This window comes from Halichoeres trimaculatus, unplaced genomic scaffold (assembly GCF_033239565.1).
Source record: "Halichoeres trimaculatus isolate MK-OKI-2021-1 unplaced genomic scaffold, fHalTri1.1 fHalTri1_scaffold_2, whole genome shotgun sequence".
Lineage (NCBI taxonomy): Eukaryota > Metazoa > Chordata > Actinopteri > Labriformes > Labridae > Halichoeres > Halichoeres trimaculatus.
This window is the reverse complement of record NW_027437180.1, coordinates 39,469,367-39,489,246: the sequence shown is the minus strand read 5'-3', so window position 1 is coordinate 39,489,246 and position 19,880 is coordinate 39,469,367. Positions and strand designations below refer to the sequence as shown.

Here is a 19,880-nt window from a genome sequence, read left to right as displayed (position 1 = left end):
AGAATCTGAGAGGAGCTGGGTGACAAAATTATAAATATTTTTTTTCTTTTGAGAGTCTAATCATTTCCTGACTCTACCTCCTGATATATATTTTAAAATCCCCAGAAAAAATACATAAGAACAGCATCATTACAAGTGACTTAAAACCTAATTTTTAACCTTGTATAATTAATGAAAACAACATTTTTCAGAAAAAAGAGGACTTGAACACAAGGCAGCCAAATAATATCTTCAAATCACCACAACAATCAGACGTGAGAAACATTTCTACCAGGTGTATTAATTTTTTAAAGTTCAACCACAGCCCATCTGGAATGACTGGGGAGATAGATTTTTGAACATGTACTGCAGCCAGCCACCAGGGGGAGCAGTTTTTGTGGCGACCTCACTTCAAGTTGAGCGAGATAACGTCCCTTTTTTTTTACAGTCTATGCTCCTAACCAACCAACCAACCATCTTCTTTGAGCCTGAAAGTGTGAGTGTGTCTCTGTCAGGTCCTGGGCTCCAGTCTATAGAGTGACCCTGTAAACCAGGGGCGGCATCACGGGAGGGCCCACGGTCCCAGGCCCAGCTCAAACTTTCCTTTGAAAAATTATTATTATTATTATTATTGTTTATAATAATAATAATAATTATTATTATTATTATTATTATTATTATTATTATTATTATTTATTTTTTATTATTATTATTATTATTTTTATTATTATTATTATTGTTTTTTATCTTTATCTTTGTTCTTTTCTATTTTTTCTTTTCAATTCTTTTTTGGAAAAGTTATTATTTATTATTTATTATTATTTATTTTAAAATTGTATTTTTTTACTTTTATTATCTTTTTTCTTTTCAATTCTTTTATTTTTCTTTTCTATTTTTCTTTTAAATTCTTTTTTGAAAAGTTATTATTATTATTATTATTACTATTATCATTATAACTTTTATTTTTATCATTATTAGGGTCCTCGGCCTGAGCAGAGGGCACCTTCTAGCAAGAGCTAGAAGGTGTCCTCCGCCGAAGGCGGAGGACACTATTGTTTTTCGTCCGTTTCTTTTTAGGGTCCTCGGCCTGAGCGGAGGGCACCTTCTAGCAGGGCTAGAAGGTGTCCTCCGCCGAAGGCGGAGGACACTATTGTTCCTGCTGCGTTTCTTTTTTAGGGTCCTCGGCCTGAGCAGAGGGCACCTTCTAGCAAGCTAGAAGGTGCCCTCCGCCGAAGGCGGAGGGCACTATTGTTTTTCGTCTGTTTCTTTTTTCTTATTATTATTCCACGCACCCCGAAAACGCAAATTAGACCCACTAAACATGCTCAAAAACTCACCAAAATTGGCACGCACCTCACAATTGCGAAAAATTGCGTAATGATACCAAACATGACCCCCGACATCCCATAATAATCTCCATAGAGCCAAAAAACCCAAAAAACACACTTCGACGGCCCTAGCTCAGGCCAGGAAGGTCATAGAGAGATGAAACCAACACCAAAACGTTCCTCTCATTGAGACGCACAAAAAATATAGGAGGTATTTTTGCGTAGCTCCAACAGGAAACCAGCAATTTGCCCGCCAAAATAAGAGTTTTCTGAAATTTAAGCCTCTCTACAAACATTAACTTGTCAATAACCAAAAATGGTACCGGCATGAAAATTGGCTCACATGACAGACCAGACCTTGTTCTACAAAAGTTGTGGGGGAATTCGTTGTTTCGGGCCCGGTTTTCGAATGGCGAGCCCTCAAAGTCGCCGACCACGCAATGTTAACAGATGGGAGAGGAGCTTCAGTGAAGCAGTTGGGCCTCTAGACAAAAAAGTAAAAGTCGCACAGCTTTAAAAATGACATGGTTGGATTCCTCACAAAACGCTCTTCAAGAAAATCATATTTTTACACAGATTAGGTCAACATTCTGGCCTACAGGATGAGAAGTTTGTCCCCTTTAGGAATCTCATGCCCCTGCACTTCTGTGATGATGTCACACACTGATTAGGGGTTCCACACAGCTGGTCACATGACTCAGCAGAGGCAACAATGACTCTCTCCTCCATTAAAGTGCTTATTAGACCCCCTGAACATGCTCAAAAACTCACCAAAATCAGTACACACATTTCAAGCATCAAACTCTTCAATATAATACCAAACATCCCATAATATTCCCTCTGTCCACATTCTGACACATTAAAACAGCCATAGCAGCCAGTAGGTATGTCCTAGAGAAATCAAACCAACATCAAAATGTTCATCTTATTGAGACGAACAAATTACTTGCTGACACCCTGACCTTTCCCAGACAGGAAGTTGGCTATTTCTCTTCAGCATAGCACAGGATACGTTGCCATGGTATCAACTGACTCCCTGACATCCCATAATATTCTCTCAGAGCCATTAGGCTCACTTCCACCTATGCACAGCAAAATAGCCCTAACTGGGGCTAGGAATGTCCTAGAGAGATGAAACCAGCACCAAAATGTTCGTCTTATTTTGATGGACACATTGAAGGGAAAACCGGCAGGAGCCCGAGGACCCGTCTAATGCTGCTTGCAGCTTTAATTTTTCTTATTATTCCACACGCTCCGAGAACGCAAATTAGACCCCCTAAACATGCTCAAAAACTCACCAAAATTGGCACACACATCAGGATCGCGTGAAATTACGATTTGATACCAAACATGACCCCAAGACATCCCATAATATGCTCAATAGCGCCACCTAGGCACACTCTGAGGGCCCTAGCTCGGGCTAGGAATGTGGTAGAGAGATGAAACCAACACCAAAACGTTCGTATGATCGAGACGCAAAAATCATACGCTGATACCCCTGACCTATCTCCAACAGGAAGCCGGCAATTTCCCCCCAAAGTAAAATCCCCCCACATTTTTTCACCCTTTCTGCCAAAATTTTCTCCTCCGAAACCAAAAATGGTACAGGTATGAAAATTGCATCACATGACAGACCAGACCCTGCTCTACAAAAGTTGTGAAGGAAGTTGTTGTTTCGGGCCCCGTTTTCGAATGGCGAGCCCTCAAAGTCGCCGACCGCTTTTGGCCAATTCAGGATTTCTCCATGTTAGCAGATGAGGAGAACAGATTTCAGGTCAAAACACTCACTACTAGTACTTCTACTAGTGCCGCATTTGGGCCTCTAGACAAAAAACTAAAAGTAATAGAGCTTTACAAATTACATGGTTGGATTCCTGACAAAATCCCCTACAACCATATGATATTTTTACACAGATTAAGCCAACATTGTGACCTACAGGACAAGTAGTTTGGCCATTTCTCTAAAGTAAAAAATCCATTTCTAGCACTTTTCTAGCAGTTTTGTGACGCATTTGTGCTTCTGGAGAAAAAAGTATAACTCATACAGCTTCAAAAATGCCAAAAATGGATTCCTGACAAAAATTACTATCAAAAATGATATTTTTGACACAGATTGGGGTAAAATTGTGGACTCTGTGGACACCAGAAGTTTATCTTAAACCCCCCTCTCCACTCTACTTCTCCTTTGTCACGCTAATTAGAACTCCACGCATGCAGCTGCTCATGTCATTCAGCAAAGCAGAGGATACGTTGCCATGGTATCAACTGACTCCCTGACATCCCATAATATTCTCTCAGAGCCATTAGACTCACTTCCACCCTATGCACAGCAAAACAGCCCTAACTGGGGCTAGGAATGTCGTAGAGGGATGAAACCAACGCCGAAATGTTCGTCTTATTTTGATGGACACATTGGAGGGAAAACCGGCAGGAGCCCGAGGACCCGTCTAACGCTGCTTGCAGCTTTAATTTCTTATTATTCCGTCCGCGCTTTGAACGCTAATTAGACCCCCTAAACATGCTCAAAAACTCACCAAAATTGGCACGCACCCCTGAATCGTGAAAAATTTTCGTTTAATACCAAACATGACCCCCGACATCCCATAATAAGCTCAATAGCGCCACCTAGTCACACGCTAAGGGCCCTAGCTTGGGCTAGGAATGTCGTAGAGAGATGAAACCAACACCAAAACGCTCGTGTCATCGAGACGCAAAAATCATACGCTGCTACCCTGGACCTATCTCCAACAGGAAGCCGGCTATTTGCCCGCCAATATAAAAAAAAAAATTTTTTAAACCTTTCTGCAAAAATTTTCTCCTCTAAAACCAAAAATGGTACAGGTTTGAGACTACCATCACATGACAGACCAGACCCTGCTCTACAAAAGTTGTGGGGGAAGTTGTTGTTTCGGGCCCGGTTTTCGAATGGCGAGCCCTCAAAGTCGCCGACCGCTTTTGGCCAATTTAGGATTTCTCCATGTTAGCAGATGAGGAGAACAGATTTCAGGTCAAAACACTCACTACTAGTACTTCTACTAGTGCCGCATTTGGGCCTCTAGACAAAAAACTACAAGTCATAGAGCTTTAAAAATTACATGGTTGGATTCCTGACAAAATTGTCTACAACCATATGATATTTTTACACAGATTAAGCCAACATTGTGACCTACAGGACAAGTAGTTTGGACGTTTCTCATGAATAAAAAATCCATTTCCAGCACTCTTCTATCTGTCTTGTGACGCATTTGTGCTTCTAGAGAAAAAAGTAAAACTCGTACAGCTTTAAAAATGCCAAAAATGGATTCCTGACAAAAATTCCTATTAACATGATATTTTTGACACAGATTGGGGTAAAATTGTGGACTCTGTGAGGATTTCTTTACATTAGATGGCTGATAAACTCCACCTCTTCACTCTGATCACACTAGTGTCACGCTAATTAGAATTCCAAGCATGCAGCTGGTGATGTCATTCAGCATAGCAGAGGATACGTTGCCATGGTATCAACTGACTTCCTGACATCCCATAATATTCTCTCAGAGCCATTAGGCTCACTTCCACCTATGCACAGCAAAATAGCCCTAACTGGGGCTAGGAATGTCCTAGAGAGATGAAACCACCACCAAAATGTTCGTCTTATTCTGTTGGACACAGTGGGGCCAATACCATGATAGTAGGGCAAAACCGGCATGAGCCCCGAGGACCCGTCTAACGCTGCTTGCAGCTTTAATTTATCTTAAAAATCTATTATTTTTTCTTTTATTATCTTTTTCTTTTCTATTCTTTTATTTTTCTTTAATTGATTTTAAGGAGTAATATTATAAAATGTTGTCACTTTACGCTCCTCTTGTTGTCAATTTCCAGCTTGTTGGTGAAAAGTTATGACTCATTCACCATCATGTTATACCGTAGGACTATGGAATAATTTTGGGAAAGACCGTAGATAATTCTGTTTTATTAAACTTTGGTTTATGTTGCAGCTCTTACAGCCTATAATACATAGAAAGTAGAGGCAGTGCGGCCCATTGGTTCGCTAGAGCGCCACCCTTTGGTAGGTACCTCTAAGAGCCATTGCTGTCTGATCTACTAAAATTTTATCAAACATTTAAGGATAAAAAAGAACCAAATCTGCTTTGAACCATACATAATAACAGCACTATATCTGCATCTATACAGTAATAGTTATTTACTGGAGACCTTCAGCTGGACGTGTCAGTGGAGATCCAGTTTACAGCAGATGTTCAAACACAGAAGAAGTCCTGGGGAAGTCATCCTGGTTTAGTTCGATATACGTATTTATACGTGTGTCTAGAGCTCGTCTCCTTTCAAAAGTCAATGAATCCATCTGCAGTGAATCATACACCATCAAAACCAGCACAGGCTGAATATCCCCCATGCTAACAGGCTAACTGCAGTGCTACATGGCTTTTCTGTCTCCTTCAATGGTGTTTCTTCAGCTTAAAGGTCTTTGTTGTTTTCTTACTGCCCTCTGCTGGTCTGGTGGTGTTTGTAATCACTTGGTTTCTGCTCACTCTGCCTCATCTCACAGACATGTCTTCAGTTCACCGTCACATGACAGATCTGTGTGTAATACCTAAAGGTCACATGTTCACGTCTCTGTGTGTAACTTGGCTTCAGATCAGCGTTATCTTGTCGACAGCCCTCCTACTTTAAGGTGTAATTCAACCAACTCTCTGTGCCTCTGAGGACTGAAAACTCCACATCACCTCTCGCTCTGCCCGCCAACTCCTTTGTCTCTCTGTATCTCCTCTCCTCCTCTCCTCCTCTCAAGTGTCTCTGCCTCTCTATCGCTCTGGCTGCTCCGGCTGTCTGAGCTGCAGGGCCTGGGGAAAGAGGCCTCTGCGCTGGATGGAGGCAGAAAAAGACAAATAACTTTTCAGGGCAGAGGAAGTAGGTCATCCTCCCATCAAATATTTATTTCTCACACTGTGCCTTAGGCTCATGGAGGACTCCCTCTTTTGATACTGTACGTATGGATGTGTGTGTGTGTGTGTGTGTGTGTGAGGGGGGTTGATACTGGGCTCATTTGCACATATATGGCTGCTCACGGTGTGTGTCTCAGTGCAGAGATGTTGAATATTTGGAGATTCTGCTCTCTGCAGGAGGTCTGACCTTCTTCTTCCACCCCGTCTTTTCTTTATTAGACATATATTGAAAAAGGTTTTCACTGCAGCGTCTGTATGTGCAGATCTGTTTTTTATAGACATTCAGGAAAATCTCAGTAAGAAGGCGACATCTGCAGTGAGGTTTGTTTAGAGAGCAATCACTTTGATTGGCTAGCATTAATATTTCCAGCCTGCATCTCTTGCACATTCAGGATTTAAAGAGGGGGTATTGTGCTAATGTAGTCGTTATTCTGCTCCTCTGGTGCCCTTGAAATAACTTTACATTTCAGCTTCTGTCTGACACACTTTGTTTTAGCTGCTGCCTCTTTAAGGCTCCTCACTCCACAAACCCCCTTTCCTCTGATTGGCCTGCAAGTCTCACGAAGCTCTCACGAGTATCTGGTTTTATCTTTTAGAATTCAGTGTTTTTATCAGTTTACTGACAGATTCAAGGATTCATTCAACATCCAAACATGTAGAGGTTTTGAAAACTGCACACTCTTAGTCTGACTATCCAGGATTGGTCATTCATACCCATGTTTTGATCATGGGAAATATACCCCCTCTTTAAACTTGAGATTGAGATTGTTAGTCCTTGTGAAAATGCTTATTAAAGGACTAAATTGAGAGCAAAGAATGGTTTTTTTGTTTTAGACTTTATTCAAATCCATTTCCCTTCCCCTCCAAAGAAGGAAACAGAAAAAACGTCCCCCTGCTGGCCATAAAAAAGGCTGCAAGTTGAATTTTCAAAGATAGTCTCTGCAGGAATTTTCCTTCCTTGTTAGTAAACACAACATTCAAACTGAGCTCCTCCTCCTTTGCTCAGTGCCAGCAGCAGCACACACCCACAGCCTCCAACTGAAGCTACGGGTACACACTACCTAGCCCAGTAACCCATCTGTAGCATCGCGTTTGTACGTCGGAGAGACTCGAGATTCATGCACCTGACTTGGCATGTTAGCACAAGCTAATCACAGGTATTTGACACATACCTGGTTAGCATAAAGCTAATTCGTGTTGCTCTCCAAGTTCCTGAAAGCGAGTGAAAGTTGAGCCAAGCTTCACCCTCATTTAGGAAAAAAGCTTCATCTGTTTTCTTGCTCCATGCTACGTCCACCGTAGCCGCTCTGATTAGCTTCTTCCACTCGCTAATCAACCCACTAAGTCACTTGGGCGTGCTGTGATTGGCTGAGGTAACCAGGCATTGACACACATGTAAAGAGTGAGGGAGTTTGATGGAGGTGGAGCTTTAGGCAGGTGTTTGAGGCCCGTCCTTTAGGAGCCTTATGTGATGTGAAGATCTGCAGAAAATCTTGCGCTATTTCAGGAACTTTGACCACTGGAAAAAAGCTGAAATCTTATCAAGTGTTTTTGTCTTATTTTCAGTAGAAAATGTCTTTTTAGACTTAATATGAGCCACATTCACTCGACCAGTCCAGAAAAATGGCTTATTTCAAGTTTCAAAGTTACTTATATTTAGACATTATTCTAGTTTTAAGCAAATTTTTAAGCAAATTTCTCTTGTTCCAATCTTATAATTTTGATTTTTTAAATCTCATAATGAAACATTTTCATCTCATTTTTATGACTTATTATCCCATTATTTAGACTTTTTTTAATTTATTTTTTTAACCCAGGAGAGAATGAGCTTCCGTAAAATACAACAGATCCAATCATACTGATGTAAAAATTACAATTAAATTTAGGCAAGGCAAATTTAATAATATAGCACATTTCAGCAAGGCAATTCTAAGTGCTTTACAAAAAAAAAAATATATATAAAAAAATAAATAAAATTTAATGAAAAAGCAGATTAAAAATAATAGATACAATAAAACAAAATAGAATTAAAAGAAAAAAAAAGAAAATATATTTTAAACAGATTTTAAGAAAAAAGTCGTGTAATAAAAATAAATAAAAAATAAATAAATAAATGAAATTAAATGTTAACTCTCTACCGAGGGCGTGTTAAACCTGATGCACAGTGGTGGCATGTGGCAGAATTCTTTTTTTTTTTTTTTTTTTTTTTTTTTTTTTACATGTTACAGCAATTCAGACCTCATTTTATGGTTAAATAACTTAAAGCAAGACATTTTTCTGGACTGGTAAGTTGAATGTGGCTCATATTGAGTACAACAAGATATTTTTTACTTAAAATGAGACAAAAACACTTGATACGATTTCCGTTTTTGCAGCGACGGCCTTGATATTTTAGGTATGAAATGTGGTCCTTTCCCACTGTTAGCATACATATGTTTTTTTAATGTTTGTATGCAGTTTGAAAGTCCAGTGTGATTACAAACTAAAGAGAAACTGAAGGTCTAAGAGGTCTGGATGTAATCAAGATGTGAAAAAATATCTTATGCACTGTTTTCTTCTAGTAACTTTTTGTTATTTTTCCTTTTCAGACAAAAATCTTTCTTTTGTTTCTCCTCTGTTTCTCAGATCACACCGTGTTGGTGGTAGAGACTCACAGTGTGTGGATAAAATCAAACAGACACTGATGTGTAATGCTCAGTGATCATGAAGTCATTATTTTGCAGTAGCTTGCATAATGTGGAGCACAGACTTACTAAAACAATAATCTCATTATCTGAGTCCTTGATGAGACTGGTTTTATTTTTTAGAACAACAGACCGGAGAGGAGATGTTTGGTCTGTTAGCGTCTTTCTGCAGCTGATCTTTTCAGTCTGAGACACAGGAGCCAAAGTGCAGGAGAAGCAACCTTGTGATAAAAAGCTTTAATGGCTCCCTTTGTGTCCTCCAGCTCAGATGAAGCTAACGCAAACGCAGAGAAACATTTGATATAAAATACCCTCCTCATTCTGATCTTTCCTCCTGAGACGCCAGCGCCTCTCTCCCCTCTCTGTTTTTCATAAACACACACTGACTGCTGTGAAAATGTCAGAGGCCCCATCAGAAGCCCCTCCTGCTGCGGCGTGTGGTGGCCCGGCCCAGCAAGGCTCCCCATTACTGATTAATGGAACCGCATCAGCTCCATTCAATTAAGACTCAGCGCCAGCCCCATGCGGTCGTCTCCCCAGGCCTGTCTGAGCTGCGTTTAGCTGCGACACAGCGAGGACGGCGGCTCCTAACAAGCTCCCGTACAGGAGCTGATGGAGCAGTGGAGGGTGAACCGCCATAATTCACTTTACTGTTAACCTACTTTTTTAAAAGTGTGCCCCATTTCCCTCTAAAACGCCGTTTTCTGCCTGCTCTGAAGTACTCTGTGTGTTATAGGTGCCGAACATACACACTTGGCCTCTACCCTTCACCCACATAGAGGACATGAATTATTGATGTGTTGCTCTGGCTGCAAAAACATCGCTGTTGATTTGGGTTAAGCAATAACACGAGTGACTGATCGATCAATCAGAAAACTCTGCTGTTAGTATAAATGTCAGTTATACTCTGCTTTAACAAACACCCCCAAACAAACTACAAACAGAACTCACTGAGGCTCTAATGCAAGACGAGACATGTTTTTGTTTATGTTTCTACAGCAACACAGAAAGGACAAACTAGTAGCTTTCTTACTCAAAGAAGTTTTTGATGCTTTAAACCGAGCAAATGAAGAATCCTACTGACCGTGAATCTCAGGAGCTTCTTGTCCCCAACAGGCCACCATCACTTCTGGAGCTTCGACAACAGGAGCTGGTGAGCACAGGAGTGATCGCAGGAATTATAATTATTATTATAATAATAATTATTATATTATCACTATTATTATTATTATTATTATTATTATTATTATTATTATTATTATTATTATTGCTATTAATATTATTATTAATATTATTATTATTATCTTATCTATTATATATATTATATTATATTGTTGTTGTTGTTATTATTATTATTACAGAAAAACACTAGACAATGATAATATATTACTGAGGAAATCTGGCTCTCACAGGGTCTGATGGTATATAAACTTATATATATACATATATGTCTGTTTTACATAGATATAGTTTTTTTCCCTTCTCTTTAACGCTTATTGATTTTCACAAAAATCAATGAGTGTACGAAAACACAACATTATTAATCAAAGAAACAGAGACAATGTAAATGACATCAACATACAGGCAAAAAACAAATAATAGCCCCTTTGTTTCTGAGCCAAGTTGTGTAAAGGCCCCGAATGTAAGCATGTATTACTCTTTCATATGTGCTCATTCTTTATAAAGAGCTGTTGTTAAACCCAGGATGATGTAAGTCTGAGTCTCTGAGTTCAAAAGTTTTATCATAAAAAATATAAATATATAATATTATTATTTAATAATAAAAGATATATACCAATCTCATTGCATTTCCAGCATGCATCTGTTAATATTAGTTTCATGTATGCAGTTGTTGAGATGCCTTCAATGTATAATTTTCAACTTTATTAACCTATTTCCAAGGTTTTATATTTACCAAGTATTGATGTGAGTCTCGAAACAAACTTTTTCTACATTTTTATATTTTGTTAAACTTGGAGATAACTGTGTTCATATTACAAGATTCACCTGCGTTTCCAATCTGCGTCACAGCTCTGTGTGTTGATGTAGCTTACTTCACCCCTTACACCAACAGCTAACCGATAACAACCCATTTACACAGCCTGAAGTCACTGTGAGTAAATAATCTGTTATGATTTACTGATATAAAAAACTTTTCTACCTTATAAATCGCTTTAAATTTGTCCAGATATGACTTAAAGTCCAGCTTCAGCTTTGCTATCCTCCAACAGGCTGATCGTCAGTTAGCATCCGAGGCTAACGGTTGAGCTAACGTTAGCTGGCATCTTCTGACTCTTCTTCTGTAGCCTGTAGGATCGCTTGGTTGATGTTACGGCCACCTACGTAAGTTTCAGACATCATTTTTGCTGTTCTGTCCTATTTTCCTTAATGCATGATTTTATTATGGTAAAAAGGAGAAAAAAAGGACGATTAGCATTAGCCTTCTTCCTTCGGTTGTGTTCTTCTTCTACTCTTGGATACACGGCAGGCTTTGTTTATCTCTGGAGTGTAATTCAGCAACACGAAACCAAAAACCAACACAGTATTCTATGATATTTTATCAAGTGCAGCAATTAAAGCAAGTTTACTTAATTTATTATTAATCAAACAAATGATTTAGTGATGTTTTTACTGATATTTGCAAATGAACTTGGTAGTTACTTCGACGTGCGGGTGCTCTAGTGACCCCGTGTGGCGGTTGATGTTAACACAACCGTCTATAACAGCCATGATAGCAATAAGAAGTTCAAAAAGCTTTAGGTTTTAGGCATTTACCTCCCGCTGAATGACTGTTTTTTACTGAAGCAAACCTGTAGATAAATACAGGAAACTCCCAGCTTTAGATAATTATAAATAACTTCTAAAATCTACTTAAACTGTTGGATATTCGGAACTTTCTTCATCGTAATCTTCATGTTGTATTTTTTAATTTACTCAAGTCACATTGAAAAAAAATTCAAGACAAAAAAGACAGTTTTCTGATCCTTTTTTCTCACCTAGACAAACTTATTTTTACTTTCTTGAGATGCTGTTTTTATATATGTTGTGATAGTTTTTTTTCTTTTCAACCTGAAGTTCTGACATATAACTTTGGAGGAGTAAAAGTGGAGTCCTTTGTGGAACTTCCTTTCACAAAGAGACACGAGAGCTGCACAGTATACAACATAAACAGGACAAAGAATATAGGAAATATAAAAACGCCCGTTGGACAGTATAGATTTGATGAATCCATCGATCTGAAACTCTCTTTCAGAGCTCCTCGCCGTGTTGTGCGACCACGTGAATGTGGCTAAACTGGAAACAAAGCAGCGCCAGTCTGCGGCCTTCATGAACCTTTATTTGTGAACCTTGAAACTGAAATGCATCCACAAACCGCCGAGCCTCGTCTCCTCTGATTGGACGTCTACACCCCCTCAGCGACGCGGCCGTGACACCCAAAACAAAGACGATATTCTTGGGGAGCGAGGTGAAAAAAAACCCACACGACTGCAACTTAATTTGACACTGAAGCAGAACAATGTTCAGCAAGGTCAGACCTAATTGAAAAAGATTCGTTCTATGGGGGAATGATGGCAACTTTTTTTATTCTTCCTCTTTTCTTCCTGCAGGAACTCCTCCCAGGTCACCTTGGTGGTTTCAACTCCATCTTTTGGCAAGTGCCTGAAATATTCAGCTCGCCTCCGGCGCTCTCACACCCCTTCCCCCCTCTTTTCTTCTCTCTCAATCATCCCCCAACCTCCTTTCCTAACTTCCTTCTTCACATTCTTCTTCTTCTTCTCCTTTTTCTTCTTCTTCTTTCCTCATTTTTGTGCGCTGTCCTCCTGACCTCCACCTGGCTTCAATCGCTCCTTTCCTTTTCACTTCATACCTCTCGTACAGCTCGCTGTTTCCAAGAGATGCAGTTGCCAGAGGGTGTGTGTGTGTGTGTGTTGTGAGAGTGTGTGTGTGTAGTTGTGTGTGTGGCTGCAGGAGGTTACACAGTGGATCCAATGAGCACCTGGAGACCACTAACCATGATCATATCAATAAAAGGACATCTGCTCTACGGCAAGACAGACCTGCATGAGAGGAGGAGGAGGAGAGGAGGAGGAGACGAGGATGGAGGAGGTGAAGGATGAACAAAGGAAAGCAAGAGACAAGTGATAGACAGGTGATGGAAGGAAAGGAGGAGAGTGTGCGGGGGAGGAAGAGGAAGAGACGGCGTGTGAAAAACAGAAGAAAAAGAGGTTTATATCAGAGGAGAGGAGTCGGGAAGAGGAGGATAAAAGGATTTAAGAGAAGGAGGAAGAGGTGAGCAGGACAGAGATGTATCCATTTGATGAAATGTAAAGGAAATGGTGTTGAAGTAACAAAGAGGAAGATAAATGAGAAGAAAGAGGACACAATGAAAGAGGAGGAAGGCTCACAGGAGGAGGAGGAGGAGGAGGAGGGAGCGTGGGATTTAGGAGGAGAAATAAGCAGAGGAAAAAGGGAAGGAGGAAAAAAGAGGAGGCACAGTGAAGGAACACAGAGAGGAGGGAGAAGCCAGGTGTGTGTGTGTTTGCTGCTGGTTCGAGGGTCTCAGGTAGTCTAGATCCTCTGCAGGTGTTGAAAAGCTGCTGCCCTCTGCTGATGTCAGAGCGCATCAACATCTCGAGCCGCACAGGAAATCTGCGGCCTGTGTGGGCGAGCCACCGTCACCTGTGAAAGCGTCCAAACAGGTCGTTCAGGTGTGTGTTCAGACGCTTTCTCTTTCTCTGAAGCAACAAATCTGTTTTGTTTTTTTTCATGAGCGGGTTTAAGGAGCCACAGACAGAATAAACACACTGAAATCTAAATAACAAAGCACACTGAGCAGTTCGATGTCTTCACACAACTAATAAGGTCAGTGTAATGAAAAAACTCATACTTTATTGGTAAAAATGGTCAAATTCAAACTTAATAAATGATTGAGAAAAACGAGAACAAAGAAAATAATGATATTCAAAGCCCAAGATTTGGACAAGAAGTCACTTTGTGACATAAAATGTTTTAATTAACAAATAAAAAGCTACAATTAAGAGACAGAATTTCTACAGGAAAGATGAAAGTTCAAAAAAATTACATTTAAAAAAAAATCACTTTCTGACATAAAATGACCTTAAAATGAAATGTTTAGTTTTGTCTTGTTCACCGGTTTAACTTTATATCTGTCTGATTTTTTTTGTCATGCTTGACTTTTTTATACAAAAAAATCAATAAACATACAATTACTAGAAAAAAAAGATTAGAAAATGATGATAAAGCCTCAACATGAGACAAAGACTCACACCATGACCCAAAAAGTCAGAACAAAGGATTAAAATTGAGAGAGAAAAAAAAGGTCAAACAAGGGATAGAAGTTAAAAAAAAATGATATAAAATTATTAAAAGTTCCAGATTTAGGCAAAGATAAATAAAAAAGTCAAACTGTAAACACACAATGATAAATAGGAAAATTAAACTGTAAACACACAGTGATAAATAGGAAAAATTAAACTGTAAACACACAATGATAAATAGGAAAAATTAAACTGTAAACACACAATGATAAATAGGAAAAATTAAACTGTAAACACATATTAATAAATAGGAAAAATTAAACTGTAAACACATATTAATAAATAGGAAAAATTAAACTGTAAACACATATTAATAAATAGGAAAAATTTAACTGTAAACACACAGTGATAAATAGGAAAAATTTAACTGTAAACACACAATAATAAATAGGAAAAATTAAACTGTAAACAAATATTAATAAATAGGAAAAATTAAACTGTAAACACACAATAATAAATATGAAAAATTAAACTGTAAACACACAATGATAAATAGGAAAAATTAAACTGTAAACACATATTAATAAATAGGAAAAATTAAACTGTAAACACACAATGATAAATAGGAAAAATTAAACTGTAAACACATATTAATAAATAGGAAAAATTAAACTGTAAACACACAATGATTAATAATGCAATAAAACAAACTAGTGCAAACTGTATTCGAAAATACAATGAAAATAAATATCCGAGATTACGTTTTTTCAAACTCAAACAACATTAAAACGCCGTTTGTAGCCAATTTATCAGGCCAATTAATCGGTCAGGCTCTAATTTATTCTGACGGTGGAAGAAAACTCCAGTAAGTGTGAAGTTAGCATAAATTTTAAACACATCGCTGGTGTTTGTCCTGCAGCTGCAGTTTTCAGTACTCTTAAATATTTATGGGTGATTCTTCAGTTAAAGGAGTTTTTAATTTTTTAAAAAATGACTCTTTTATATGTAAGAGTTAGAAAAATTAACTGTGTCTCAATGATGATTTTTTGATACTTATTTGTGTGTTGAAAACTCAAATGTGCAAAATGTCACTGTTTTTAGGCTTGTCCCCAATCCAGGTGTGTAAACATCTCTTCCAGTGCTAAACTTATTAAAATCTTCACTTTACATTTCATCATAACAACTTAAAAAAGACATTTTTTTAAATTCATTTATTTCATATTTGTTCATTTGGTTCAATTTGCGATGAATTTAGAGTTTTGCTTTCCCTCATACTTCCCTCATCACCTCACACTCTACGCTTTACAGACTAATAAAGTTTTTACAAAAAAATGACTGACATTGTTGCATGCTCATTAGCTCCTCCAGAGGAACATAACTAGATAACAGGAAATTTGAATTTGTTTACGTATATTTTGTGTACATTGTATGCTAGCTAGGCTGTTAGCTTAGCAAGTCTAAAACTGAACCAACATTTTCTGCAAAAAGTGAAATTTGTCGTCATCATCACACGGGTGAAAAAGTTCAAAACTGTGAAAGTCTTTCACATTTGAATTTTCAACACACAGAAAAATATTAAAATATCAAAATTGAGCCACACAAATTAGTTAGTTAAATTAGTTTAGTGTAAAAAAACATTTTTCTTCTTGGAAATCTTTCCTGGGGACAGAAAAACTATCTTAATTGAAGAATCACTCTTATATAAAACAAACTCCAAATCTGACGACGAAGAGTTTTTCTGAAAATCTGAATTTTTCCGTTTTTCCATGAAACCAGGAAAATGTCTGAGGAGTCGTTGGTGTGTGCAGCCGACAAACAGCCTGCAGAGTGTGTGAGTGTGTGTGTGTGTGTTTTAATTCTTTTGTGAGTGTCAGTGTGAGAACATGTGGAGGCTTTATTAGAAATTGGGGGGTTGGGAAGGTGCTGCTGCCATGATTTTATCCTCCTTTAAAGAGAGGAGAGGAGAGGAGCAGGGAGGGGGAGGGGTTAAAGATGGTGGAGGAGAAAGGTTGGAGAGCAGGGGGGGGGGGGTTGCAGCAGTTTTCACTGGAGGATGTGTGTGTTTCTGAGTGTGTGTGTGTGTGTTGGGGGAGGAGGGACTCAGTCAGAGCCGATGGGGGTATATATTATGTTTTATGGTTACAAGGGGACGCATAAATCACTGTTTCATTAAACGCTTCAGTCTCAAAGCAACCCCCTCCTCCTCTTCCTCCTCCTCCTCACAGAGGGACATCCCTCTTTCCTTTCTTTCCTCCATCTTTTTTTAAAGGCCACTCCAAACTCAGACTCAGTGAGATCAGAATATCAATCTTTGCAGAGTAAAGTCATAAATCACACGAGGGGTATTTTATTTTGAAATCCTGTGTTTCCTCAGGGTTCACAGTCGATTGTTCTCAGACTTAGTGTTTAATGAAGACAGGAAGTTAACACAGCTCATTTCTGTCCCGCTGTTCATCTTCAGGTGTTTGAATTAGCGTCACATGATCAGAAGGCTGGATGACTTTTACATCTCCTCATCCCTCAGGTTTCAATAACTTATGGAAATTAACCACAGAGTGACTGTTTTAATTTATTTCTACTGCCAACCTTTTCTTTTCTTTTCTTTCTGCCTTTTATCTTGTGTTTTTTTAATTCTTTTAATCTTCTATTGCTTTATTTTACGGACTTTTCCTTTATCTGGTGATGGTTCTCAGCCTTTTATATTTATTTATTTTTCCTCACATTTCTCTTTACCTCCTCTTTGACCTTTTCTTTTTTTTCTTTTTACTGTTAGTTTTTATTATAAACAGCTCTTTGTAACATTATTTTTGAAGAGCTATTTAATTAAATGACAAGAATAAATATAATAAATATGTAAATAATAATAATAACAATAATGATAATAATAATATTTATTTTATTTTTTTAATATTTATATTTTATGAAGACTAGGGCTGGGGGTAGACGATTATTTTTAAAACAATTAATCAGGTGATTATTTTATCGATTAGTCGACTAATCTAATGATTAATTGGACAATTAATCTAACGATTATTTTTCTGTTGTTCAATTATTTCAAAACCATAATGTATCCAAATACATGCCAAAACAATCTCTCTCATAACAGAACTAATTAAACAACACTGTTTTCACAGCAAAATGCAAAATGTAGAATAAAATTATAAAGAATTGAGAAAAGACCAGTCTGTTTACTCTTACAGTCCAATAGGGCTGCAACTAACCATTATTTTTAAAGTCAACTAATCTATTGTTTATTTTTTCAATTAGTCTATTAATCACGTTTGTTTGTCTTTATTTCATTCATGATGACATAAAAAAATTATAAGTTCTATACAAAAACACAAAAAAAAAAACCAAATCTCAAAATGAATGAAGCAGGTAACAGGGAAATATTGTTTTATAAAGACATTTTAAATTATTATTATATTTATTGATTAATTTATTTTATTTGTTTTAATCTTTTATTGCTTTTATTATTTATTACGTGTCCTTTATCTGGTGGTGGTTTTCAGCCTTTTTCATTAATTTATTTTCCTCATATTTCCTCTCTATCTCTCTTTTTTATTCCTCTTTTTGTTTCCTTTTACAGTTTGTTTTTATTATGAATAGCACTTTGTAAAGTTGTTTTTGAAAAGAGCTATTTGATTTTAAAAAATTATAATAAAATGTTAAAATAATCATATCATTATGTCATACAGACATGTTGAGTTATGTCTTTTATTATTTTATCTATCTATTTATTTATTTTCTCTAAATCAAACCTTTATTATTCTAAACATTGCTATTCTAATTTTGTACCATTAAGACCGTATTCTTGTAACGTTGTCTCTTTATGTTTGTAGGGTCATGACTTTGATCTTCTCACATTAAGCCTTTTATCATGTAACAATGTAACGTAACAATCTTTAATTTCAATCTTGTGACATCATGACTCTGATTACGTAATGTTATGACTTTTTTCCGGCCACACTGCATCGTAACTGTCGTCGTACTACGACTCCAATCTAAAACCATTTCAACATAGTTTTTCAGCATCAGGATTTTGTTCTCATAACATGCCTGCAACATAAGGAATATTTTCTTTAAAGAAACATTAATTCCAATTCACGTCTGTCCACAAACTTTTAAACTTTCAAACGTTTGGTTTGCAGCTGACTCTGTCCTCGCTCAGGGACGAGAGCTGCTGTGATGTGACGCTGAACGACTTCAGGCCCCAGCATCACTTCACCTGAGCCAGGTCTCACCTTTAGCTGGTTCCTCTGTTTCACATGAGGCTCCTGTTTACCTGACTGACTTCCTTATTAAAGCATACAAACATGTATACATAACACCGCGCTCTGCCGTCACCATAGAAACCAAGTACAAAGAGTGTGACAGGTGTTTGAGTTGCTTGGTAACAGAACAGTGTCAGGTGAGAGATCTTAGAGAAGCATAATAATAATGATAATAATAATCTGGAGTCTTATGCAGCTCTTTGACTCCTTTGCAGTGGCTCCTTGTAGCTTTAAAATATTTTTGAAATAAAGAATTGTTATTTTTCTTGCAGAGGGTATTGATGATTAAAGACACTGACACTAAATAAAATCCTGAGTTAACATTTAGTTGAACTAAATCTTCTTCCCATCTGTCAATAAAGCCTGCCACCGCTCTACTTCACCTCCTACAACATCAACAGCCCACCAACTTTCCATGCACCTGTGGCTAACCTCAAGTTTTACAGCCCTGGGAAGATAACTACATCTACAAAAAGACTCATCTGGAAGAAAATACTGATTTTAATTCTGTGTGGATGGATGCGTTTAAAAACTTGAACTTAAGTTGAGTGATACTATCAATGTATGTTTTCATATTTAAATTTTCATCAAGTATTTTGAAACTAAAAAAAAGAAAAAAATCTATTGTTCTGAAAAAGTCTTCAAAAATTTAAATAATTTGGAAAATTTTCTATTTTTTTACTAACAAGAATTTTGCAGAATTTCATTTTTTTTAATTAGACTTACAAAAATTGAATTTTTGCAAATTTTTAAAATTTTACAAAAATTTATTAATTGCACTTTTTTAAAATATTTTTTAAGTCTGTGTGGATGGATTCATTTAGGACATTAGGAAACTACAAAAAAATATGAGTTGAGTGATATTAACGATATTTCTAATAAAATTCAAGCATTCTTTCAAATTTGTTAATGTTTTCAAATTAATCAAATCACTTTTTCAATTTTGCAAATAAATTTAAAAGTTGCTTGCAATTTTTTTAATTTTTTAAATTATTTTTATTTATTTTTTTATTTTTTAGAAATTTTTGATTTTTTAAAAAATATTATGTTTATTTTTGCAAACTTCATATTTTATTTTAATTTTTTTGTGGAAATTATTAAACATACAAATCTTGGACATTGCATTTACAACTGCATTAATTAAAAATAAATAAATCTCATTGAGATAATTATTCACTAGTTAAGTTGTATAGAATTTTATACACTATAGTCTTTAATGACTTTAACCCAGGCAGTGGCCCCGATGAAAGTAAAGGTTGCAGATCCCTGGTTTAGCCGATTATTCATGTGATTTTATGCAATGATTTTATTTTCCCTACTGTGATTTATTTACTCTTACCTATAGCGATGTACAGCCTGTGTCCAAAACTGGATAACCGTCTTCACACAC

At 37.1% G+C, this 19,880-nt stretch overlaps 1 long non-coding RNA gene across 1 annotated transcript; it reads left to right on the top strand.

Moving 5' to 3' along the window:
* The first annotated feature begins 10,998 nt into the window (after positions 1-10,998).
* LOC141804206 (uncharacterized) lies at positions 10,999-12,745 on the top strand. The gene is made up of 4 exons (XR_012599633.1): positions 10,999-11,050; positions 11,169-11,280; positions 12,191-12,466; positions 12,546-12,745. It is a non-coding gene; the product is annotated as an uncharacterized LOC141804206 (long non-coding RNA).
* Positions 12,746-19,880: the final 7,135 nt, after the last annotated feature.